Source organism: Camelus ferus, chromosome 27 (genome assembly GCF_009834535.1).
Source record: "Camelus ferus isolate YT-003-E chromosome 27, BCGSAC_Cfer_1.0, whole genome shotgun sequence".
NCBI classification, from domain to species: domain Eukaryota; kingdom Metazoa; phylum Chordata; class Mammalia; order Artiodactyla; family Camelidae; genus Camelus; species Camelus ferus.
In genome coordinates, this window is record NC_045722.1 from 24,996,878 (window position 1) to 25,008,124 (window position 11,247).

At 36.9% G+C, this 11,247-nt stretch overlaps 1 non-coding gene and 1 pseudogene across 1 annotated transcript; both read right to left on the bottom strand.

The window, feature by feature from the left end:
- Positions 1-231: 231 nt before the first annotated feature.
- On the bottom strand, positions 232-7,508 carry LOC102522955 (annotated as a pseudogene).
- On the bottom strand, positions 2,339-2,411 carry TRNAA-CGC. Its single transcript has one exon. It is a non-coding gene; the product is annotated as a tRNA-Ala (tRNA).
- Positions 7,509-11,247: the final 3,739 nt, after the last annotated feature.

An 11,247-nucleotide genomic window follows, 5' to 3' on the forward strand; every position in this document is an offset into this window, starting at 1 on the left:
TTTAAAAATGTCACAGAAAATGCAAACATGCTCCTGGAAAGTGATAGGGGCTTAATCCAAGTGGATGAGGAATACTTGTAGGCACCCAGGGCCTCAGTAACCTTGGCTCAGGGGAAGCTGCAGGGACCTTAGACCTCCCTCCCTGCAGCCTGTCTGCCTGAGCGCTGAATGGCCTACGCAGCCTTGGACCCTGGGCTGAGTCCAGCCTCCGTGGGGCTGCCACACAATTTCCTATGAAAGGCAGGTAGGCATTTGTCTTCCAAGTTGCGTCCAACATTTCTTGTTGGATAGTGGGCGTGAGGTCAGGGTCCATGTGGTGATTTTTCTGTCAGCACCAGTCTCTGCAACAGCAGAAAAATCATATTTTTTTCAAGTAATATTGAATGAAGGAGATGACAAGTTTGCCTAAAAAAGAAAATCCAAAACCTACTTTAAAATTGAACATTTGAAAAAGTGGGAAATGAACTAACTTCCCTAGTGGTAAAACTGGTGATTCTTTCTAAGAAATTCTGCATTGTGCTTTCTCTCCCTTACTGCTTTTGGGCTAAATAACCCCCAAACTTCTCCCTGACATTGTCTTTACAGTAGTTTTAACCCAGAGGCTGTGCTCCAGAAAGAAGGTAATGGGCTGACAATCTCAGGGGCTCTGAGTAGGTAGGTTTCTATGTAAATATTAAACAGGTGATTTATTGGTTGTTTTAAAGTTTCCATCTACTTTAAAATTGAACTTTCACTGTAGTTGGGGCTCCGAGTAAGTAGGTTTCTATGTAATTATTAATCAGGTGATTTATTGGTCGTTTTAAAGTTTCCATCTACTTTAAAATTGAACTTTCACTGTAGTTGGGGCTCCAAGTAAGTAGGTTTCTTGTAAATATTAATCAGGTGATTTATTGGTCGTTTTAAAGTTTCTGTCTACTTTAAAATTGAACTTTCACTATAGTTGGGGCTCCAAGTAAGTAGGTTTCTATGTAAATATTAAACAGGTGATTTATTGTTTTTTTTTTTTTAAAGTTTCCATCTACTTTAAAATTGGACTTTCACTGTGGTTGGGGCTCTGAGTAAGTAGGTTTCTATGTAAATATTAAACAGGTGATTTATTGGTTTTTTTAAAGTTTCCATCTACTTTAAAATTGGACTTTCACTGTGGTTGGGCTCCAAGTAAGCAGGTTTCTATGTAAATGTTGAACTGGTGATTTATTGGTTTTTCAAGTTTCCATGGTGGAATGGCCAACTATTTTATTTAAGAGAGGAATAGATATTTATGCATAGATAGACAATTTTATTTTATTGTGCCTATGTCCTTAGTTTAAATTCATAGAAGATGGTCATTGTCTCCAGAAATCTATGAATCTATTTCCTGTTCTATCTGTACATGATTGAAACTGAGTTTGAGCAAATTTTAAAAAGTTGTTTTGTAACTGAAAGTACATTGCTACAAGCTAATTTTTAAATTTAATTTTATTAATTTATTTTAATTAAAATTGCATGGGCTTTGATTACCAGGAACTGCACCATTAGTTTTGCTTCCTCTGTGCTGCTTTTGTTTTTAAATGAAAGAATTTTATTTGCATAAAAGTCATAGACGATCAATACAATTTTATGAACACAATTTTTTGTTAATAATTAACAGAATCAATAGTAGTTTAATATATAATATCACTTGGTATATAATATACATTAAAATAGTTTTCATGTTAACTTCATTCAAATAGTTTTCATGCTAATTTTAGTTAATATAAATTTATTTATATTCCATTTTTAACAAATTTAAAAATAAGACAGTATACATAAAATGGATTTGCTAAACAGTTTAAAATTTTGCTGTCTTCTATATCAGATGCTACTTCAATTTTAGAACCATCTTCAAATAAAATGGCCTGTCCATTATAATTTCTAAATAAATGAATTAAGCACCAAATAGAACCCAAAAGACATATAATAGTCATAAATGTGAATGGAAAATATTGCATTGCCAATATCATAAATTAATGAAGAATATTTTTAAGGGCTATTGCATGAAGGTACGTTAAACGTTTTGTAATGATTAAGTCTAGAATTTTTTTACTTGCATTCTTGTTCATATAGTTTAAAACACTGTGGCACTGATTTGAATGAGAGAACCATTTTAAAATGAGTAAGATTGCAGCATATGTCCTTTTTAAGAATGAAAGGAAGATGGACTATGTGCTTTGATTTTCTGTTCTTCTTTTAAGTAGTCCTCAGCATTTCCATGATCCTTGACTAACAAACAGGATTCTTTGAGTACTGTGTAGGGAAAAAAGACCATCCTTTTTTTTTTTCTAGTTGGGGGTAGATAATTAGATTTACTTATTCTTTAAGGAAGTACTGGGGATTGAGCCCAGGACCTCATGCATGCGAGGCATGCACTCTACCACTTGAGCTATACCCTCCCCTGCAAAAAGACCATCCATTTTGAAGAATTCTAAACTTATTTGAGTTGGATCTTCTGGATATTTCAAGGCAATTCCATTAAGTAACAGCAGCTCTTTATAAGGTGATCAAAAGTAATCACTAATTTTGACATACAGATCATGTAGGACATCATATAACCTATTTATATGAATCTCTAAAATTTCATGTAGTGCTATCAGTTATACAGTTGATTTTTAAGTGTTTTTCTTTTTCTCCATACTTTTATTTTTGTTTTTTATTTTAATTGAAGTATAGTTGCTGTACAATATTATATAAGTGTACAATTTAGTAATTCACAATGTTTAAAGGTTATACTCCATTTATCGTTATTATAAAATATTGACTGTATTTCTGTATTGTATAATGTGTCCTTGTAGCTTATTTTATATTTAATAGTTTTTACCTCTTAATCTCCTACCCCATATTGCTCCCCCTTCCTTCTCCCCAATCGTAACCATTAGTTTGTTCTCTGTTTGTAAGTCTGCTTCTTTTTTGTTATATTCACAAGTTTGTTGTATTTTTTAGATTCCTCCATGCAAGTGATAGCATACTGTATTTGTCTTTCCCTGACTTGCTTCACTTAGCATAATGTCCTCTAAATCCATCCATGTTGCTGCAAATGGCAAAATTTCATTATTTTTGTGACTGAGTACTATTCTATATATACGTGTATATATGTATATGTACATATATGTGTATATATATCTATACACCATATCTTCTTTATCAGTTCATCTGTTGATAGACACTTAGTTTGCATCCACATCTTTGCTATTGTAAGTAATGCTGCTATGAACACTGGGGCACATGTATCTTTTCAAATTAGTGTTTTTGGTTTTTTTGGATATATACCCACAGTGAAATTGCTGGGTCATACAGTTGTTCTGTCCTTAGTTTTTTTGAGAAACCTCCGTACTGCACCAATTACATTCCCACCAACAGTGTAGGAGGGTTCCCTTTTCTCCACATACTTGCCAACATTTGTTATGTATGTGTGTGTGTGTGTGTGTGTGTGTTTGATGATATCCATTCTGGTAGGTGGGAGGTGATATCTTATTGCTTTTGATTTGCATTTCCCTGATGATGTAGCAATGTTGAGCATCTTTTCATGTGTCTCTTGGCCACCTGCATTTCCCCCCTTTGGAAGAAGGTTTATTCAATTCTTCTTTACATTTTTAATCAAGTTTTTTTTTTATGTTGAATTGTATGAGCCATTTATATATGTTGGATATTAATCCCTTATTGGTCATATCTTTTGCAAATATTTTCTCCCATTCAGTAGATTGTCTTCTTGTTGATGGTCTCCTTTACTCTGTAATAACTTTTAAGTTTAGTTAGGTCCTATTTATTTATTTTGCTTTTATTTCTTTTACTTTTGGAGACAGACAAAAAAATATATTGGTATAAATTGTGTCACAATGTTCTGCCTATGTTTTCCTCTAGGAGTTTTATAATATCCTGTCTTACATTTATGTCTTAATTTAGGTCTTTAATCCATTTTGAGTTTGTTTTTGTGTATCCATTTTGAGTTTATTTTTGTATATGGTGTTAGAGAATGTTCTAATTTAATTCTTTTACACATAGTTGTCCAGTTTTCCCAGAACCACTTATGCCACTAAAATGAGCAACCTAGAAGAAATGGATAAATTCTTGGAAAGGTACAATCTCAGAAATAGAACAAATAAGTTAGAAATTTGTATGGAAACACTAAAGATCCCACATAGCCAAAACTATCTTGAGAAAGAACAGAGCTGGAGGAATCACACTTCCTGATGTCAGACTGTACTATCAAGCTACAGTAATCAAAACAGTATGGTACTGAAACAAAACCATAGATCAGTGGAACAGAATGGAGAGCCCAAAATAAACCCACACAGTCATGATCAATTAATCTACAATAAAAAGGCAAGAATATACAATGTTACTCTTTTTCAAATTTCTATCAGGTACAGGAAAATGGTCTTCTAGGAATTACCCAAGTTAATTAAGCATTTATTCTTATATTCCTTCTTATTTAGCATTTCTGTTTTCAGTTTATTAAAGGTTCTCAATTTTAAAAAAAGAAAAAGTCATTTCATGATGTTTGTGTAGTACATTAAGAGATTTCAGTATTTCTTGTTTTTCCTCCAACTATTGTTGTTACATGTCTAAGTCCTCCTTTAACTTTTAATTTCTTGAATAGTAGACAGTACCATTCAAGATCATGTCTCAAATTTTGGAACTCTTCCTTTTCTACAGTTACCAGGACATCTTCAGTCAGTGGAATTAATTCAGGAGTTTCTTTCTGCCATTGACTAACTCCAATAGTCAAACATTTCACTGGCATAACTAATAATAACTGAGCACTTGAATCAGTGAATGTCTCAGTTCCAACAAGCGATAATTTACTCTGACATTCTTCCAGATCATTCCATATTTCTTCACATTCTTTAGTAAGTTCTTCAGCATCTGTAGCATCTTCCACAACTGTAGCACAGTCTGCATCTAGATCTTGCTGATTTATTGGCTTCTCCTTGTGATTTTCTTAGCCTTTTGATAATTTTGAATAGGTCTTGGACTTTGGGCAAGTCTTTAAATTATCTGTTCCTCAATTTCCTTGTCACTTTGCTAGAGAATAAAGAAGCTCAGGCAAGAAGACATGTTTGGAGTACCTGAAGGGAGGCCCACAAGTTAATTAGTTTCCTTGATTCCCCACCCCTTCAGCTTCCCCTCCTATCCAGTGGGTTTCTGGAGCTGGCTATGTTACAGGAGCTGGATAAGAGTGGTGCTTGAGGCCTGGCTGGACTTCAGGTATTAAGTTTTCTGCACCCAGTTCTAACATGTGGGAAGTTTTCCCTCACACTAGCAACCAATGCTCTGACACCAGCTAGGTGTCCTGCAAATCAATTCAATTCTGACACTATCTACTCAGACAGCTCAGACTCCATGGGTTAAGGGCTCAGTCCCACAGAAAATGCCCTCTCCCCCTTCAGATGTCAATTGCAAGTTCAGGTTGTCACTGGTGCTTCTGACCAACTGACTCTAAATCAGACATTCCTATGATTCCCTCTTGGGTTCAATTAATTTGCTAGAGTGGCTCACAGGACTTAGAAAACCAGTTTACTCATGAGATTACCAGTTTATTACGAGGGATGTTAAAGTTTAAGAATCAATGGTGATGTGAACAGATATCTAGAGCAAAGACCCAAACAAAGGAACTCCTATCCCTGTGGAGTTTGAGCCCAACACAGTGGCATGTGGTAGTGTTCTGGTTCACCAGCCCCAAAGTCCTTTTGGGTTTTTATGGAGGCTTCATGGTTTTTATGGAGGCTTCATTATATGGGCATTATTGATTAAATCTTTGGCCACTGGAGATTGATTCCATTTTCAGCCATTCCGCCCTCCTCAGAGGTCTGGGGGATGGGACTGAAAGTTTCAGCCCTCTTATCACTTGGTTATCCTGTCAACCAAATCAGCCCTCATCCTTCCCTGACTTCCAAAGTCACCTTATTAACATAACAAAAGATACATTTTTCAATCTCAGCACAGAACATTCTAAGGGTTTTAGGAGCTCTGTTCCAGAAAGGGGGATGAAGACCAAATGTGTATTTATTATAAGTCACAATATAACTGATGTCCAGTTCCCCAGCAGTAAGAGTCTCACCTTCAGGGCTGGAGCTCCATATCTTGTGAGCTGTCAGGAAGCCCTGGTGGCATGTTTTAACTATTACAGTTTTTTTAGTTTTAGAAATTGACTCATGTGATTCTGGAGGCTGGCAAATCCAAAACCTGCAGGTTAAGCTAGCAGGTTGGAGACACAGGGAAGTGTTGCTGTTACAACTTGAATCCAAAGGCAGTCTGCTATATTATGGCAGGTGACCTGCTTTTTATTCTAAATCTACTGATTTAAATGTTAATCCCACTTAAAGAATATTTTCACAGCAACATACCAGTGGTATTTGACCAAATATCTAAGTACTGTGACCTAGTCAATTTGACACATGAAATTACCATCACAGCCCAATATTAAGTACGTTTGGCTTTGAGGACCAAATGTTTTCTGCTGTTTAGTGGAGGAAAAAGCTTTCCTCAACCCTCCCCCTGGCTGGGTCAGAAAATTAAACTGGCAAAGGCATGTAAATTTATTTTAATATGAGTTTCATGTGACATGGGAGCCTTCATGTGAAACTCAAATTTCACATAATGTGAGTTTTATGTGACCCATCAGAACAGACCTTGAGTATTTTTATGATAGGTTTGATGAAGAATAGGCAGTTGTGTAGGAATATGATAGGTCAGAGAGGAAGGGGTTCATGTAGTAAACTGTGGGAAATTTGTCAAAACCTATTCTGATTCTTCTTGGCATCCTTTTGTCTTTGGAAATAAGGATGGTCCCGCCCTCTGGATATAGGGAGGGCACCTCTCACCTGAGGCCTGTATGACTTATTTCAGAAGAGAAGGGTTGGGAGAAGATCAAAGTGACCTTCCTGTTTGTGCCATTTTCTCAATCTCCTTCACCTTAAAATATTCAATATGCCAGGGTGCCATATTTTGTGGTAGTATGCCCTGAATCTCATCAATTCCAACTACTCAACTGTGCAGTTGTAGCCATAGTTAGTATGTAAAGATATGTGCAAGGCTGTTGTGAGATAATAAAAATATACATTGGTCTCTGCTCCCAGTTCCTGGCACAGAGTTCCTAAAACCATCTTAATGTTCTTGGTGGTAAGAACACTAGAAGCATCTTTTGTTTTAATGAGGCAACTCTGGGTAGGATTCTGGATGGCTCCTGGTGACCAGAAACACCAACCTTTGCTTAGAAGCTTGGAATTTTTCAGCCCTGCCCCTCACTTCTCTAGAGAGGGGAGAAGGGCTGGAAATAGAGTTAATTATTGATCATGCCTACGTGAGGAGGCCTCCATTAAAAAATCCCCAAAGTATGGGATTCAGAGAGCTTCTGGGTTGGTGAACATATCTACTCACTGGGAGGGTAATGCACCCCAGCTTCATGGGACAAAAGTTCCTGCACTTTGGACCCTCCTAGACCTCACCGTAAGTATCTCTTCATCAGGCTGTTCATCTGTATTCTCTGCCATATCCTTTAATAAACTGGAAATGTAAGTAAAAATGAACCCAAAGTGGGAGGAGGGCATAGAAACCTCCAATTTACAGCCAAACTAGACAGCAGTGTCGACTGAAAAAAAAAATGCACATATAAAAGTTGAGAATTCTGTTTTATTTGGTGGATCTTCTGAGACCTTAAGTCCAGAAGGCAGGCTATCAGACAGCTCTGTTTTGCAGAGGTAAGGGAGGAGCCAGGATATATAGAGTTTTTGCAAAAAAAAAAAAAAAAATAACAACAACAACAAAAAAAGGTAGTGAGAACATCAAAAGATAAAAACCAGACATCTCAAGTTAATGAATTTACCACTTTTCTTTGTATGGGAAGATACAAGAATCTGGGCTCACTGAAATGATTCCTTTGATATGCACCTTCTCTACGTAGGGCCAGTATATTGCTGTTCTCCATCCTGAATCCCCTCAGGGTGCATAGCTGGGGGCAGCTGCAGCGGCTGATGGTTTGATGGCCTCAACTTCCTTTGTTTACGGATATGGCAGGCGACATTTTCCTCCACAGAAGTTGTGGGTAACCTGGGGACTTAACTACTTGCATTTGGCATCTGAGGTGGGGTGGGAGCAGTCTTGTGGGAATATGCCCTTGACCTGTGGTATCTGATGCTGTATACACGTAGATAGTGTTAGAACTGAGTTAAATTGTAAGACAACCAGCTGGTGTCATGGATAATTGCTTGGTGTAGAGAACTCCCTCCCCCCGCATTTGGTGACGAAAGTGTCAGAAGTATTTTATATGAATGTGGTAATTGAGTGAAGCTAAAGGAGAAACACAAAAGTTAGCAACCTGGAGTTTTCCCCACTCAGTTGGGAAAAACTGGGCTTTTCTAGTCAGCTGTTTTCTAAGTATATTTAATTTATGGATATGGCAATTTTAATTTCATATAATTTTCTTGTGTCATAAAATAGTCTTTCCTTTTATTACCTCCCAACCATTTAAAAAAATGCACAGGCTGTAGGTGGGATTTGGTATAGTTGTCTGACAGCCTAGACTATTCTTGCCCCAAAGCCTGGGAACATAGAGAGAATGCGCTAAAACTGTGGGTGGAGGAGTGCCTTTTTTGTAGCTTGTGTCCGTCCTGTATGACCATTCTCAAGAGGAGGGGGGTACTTTCTTCCCCTGCTCGGCCTCTTCCTGAGTTGGCCCTGGGATTTTCTAGGAAGACTGCTAATAGGAGAATCTTCCTCCTGCTGTGCCCCAGGGTGGGGGAGGGAGCCTACAGCAATGATTTCTCTCCCCTATTCAGCTTTCTTCTGAACCAACTGTGCATGTAGTGAAAGACTGCCACCCAGTGCCTTAAGTAAGGAGCCTACAGGGGCAGTTTTGGGACTTTTCCGCCATTTTGTCTTTTCACACAGCTTTCTGCTTGGGTTGTGGCTCATACATACGGATTTGTACACACACGCTGTGGAATTAAAATTATAATAAAGAGTGTCATTGCCCATACTAGACAGTCATCAAAAGATACAATATTGGTTAAGGTCAGGGGCATGGGAAGCAGAGTGCTGGGCTTGAATCTGGGTTCAACCACCCATACCTCGTACATACATTCCCCTATTAATGTCTCACGTAGTATGGTACATCTGTTACAATTAATGAACCAATACTGGTACATTATTAACAGAAGTGTACACTTTGTTCAGATGTCCTCAGTTTCCCCATAATGTCCCTTTTGTGTTCCAGGATCTCATTCAGGATAATATATTACATTTAATACTCCTGTCCCAAGGCTTTTGTTGGTTGTGACAAGACTTAGAAAGTTGCTCACTTTGTTTTTGATGCACTTGACAGTTTTGGGGATCATTTGTCAGGTATTTTATAGGATGTCCCTCAATTTGGATTAAAAAAAATTGATTAACAATGCATATACCAGAAAAATCTACCTTTTTAAAAACTGCACATATCAGTGCTGTTTAGTATATTCACAATGTTTTACAACTATTCCTGCTAATTCCAGAACATTTCATCATTCTATAAAGAAACACTGTACACATTAGCAGTCACTCTCCATTTGCCTTTCCCCTATTCCCTGACAATTACTAATCAGCTTCTGACTCTATGGATTTGCCTATTTTGAACAATTCATATAAATGGACTCATACAAAATGTGGCCTTTCACGTAGCGTAATATTTTCAGAGTTTGTCCATTTTGTATCTTGAATCAATACTTCATTCATTTTTAAGGCTAAATGCTACTCCATGGTACAGATATGTCATACCACGATTTTTGTTTATCCGCATATCAGTTGATAGACATTTGGGTTGTTTCCACTTTTTGACTGTTACGATAATGCTGCTTTGCATAGATGCATGGTTTCATTTATTGTGTGTTACATACTTTTTAGAAGCAGAACTGTAGGGGGTTGTAGGGTAACTTTACTGTTAAATTTTTAGCTACTCCCAAACTGTTTTCCCAAATCACTATACTATTTTGCATTCCTTTAAGCAATGGAGGAAGGCTCCGTTTTCTCCATATCCTCCATAACTCTTGTTATTGTCTTTTTGATTAGTGGGTGTGAAGTGGCATCTCATTGAGCTATTCATTTGCATTTCCTTAATGACTAAAGATGCTGGGCATCTTTTCATGTGCTGATTGGCCATTTGTCTGCCATTTTTTGGTGAATTGTCTATTCAAATCCTCTGCCCTTTTAAATTTTTTTGTCTTTTTATTGTTGAAAAGTAAGACTTTCTTTATAGTATATGATTTACAAGTATTTTTCACTGTTCTGCTGCTTGTCTTTTCATTTTCTTAATAGTGATATTTGATGTAAAAACTTAAGCAATTGTGATGAAGTCCAATTTATCCTTTTATTTTTTGGTTGCTTGTGCATTCAGTGTCATAACTAAGAAAGTATTGCTTAAGGCAAGTCACACAGGCTTATATCCACGTTTTCTCCTAAGAGATTTACATTTTCAACTCTTACATGTAGATCTTTGATCCATTTTGAGTTGATTTTTGTATATGGTGTGATGTAGGAGTTCAAATCAGTTTATTTGCAAATTCTGCAGCTTCAGTTACACACAGAATTGTTTTAGTCCAGATTTGGTGTCCTTTAAGCTTATTTAAAGCCCTTTAAGCCCTTGAGTGTTTGACTTGAGGGTAAGTCTAGACTTTGGAAAAAAGGGAATGGTTGGGAGATATCAGTTTCTAGCAGCAAAGTCCCTACAGCGTAGTTTCCTGGTGAAGTCTCCCTTTCTGTATATTCACTTCCCATTTGCAGGATATGCTCATTCAGGCTTATAAACTGATTTAAAATGTTGTCTCTTTTAGATTAGTGTGCCAAAATGGCTGCTCTCTGTGGACTGTCTGTAAGTCTCAAGGAGCCTTAATCATGCCTTCTACGGTATCCAAAGCCAGCTTCTTTAATACTGTGGAGCAGCCAGGAAATTATGAGAGTGGACAGAGTTGTCAAAAAGTGCAGGCTAGAAAAGAGTGGAAGATGGGTCAAGAAACTGACAGTCAAGTCCATTAGAATTTAGAATTAAGTACAATTATTTTATCTTAATACTTATTTTTTTAATTCTAAAATTAATGATCACTAAAAAAATAAACATGGTAAACATTTAAAAAAAAAAATCTAAGTTGCCATAGCCAAGATTTTTAAAGAGACATATCACTGATATAATATGTGTGCAATCTTGCAGGAGGAAAAGGACACTGAGGGGAAAAACAGGAAATCTGAATAAGGACTTTTTAAAGT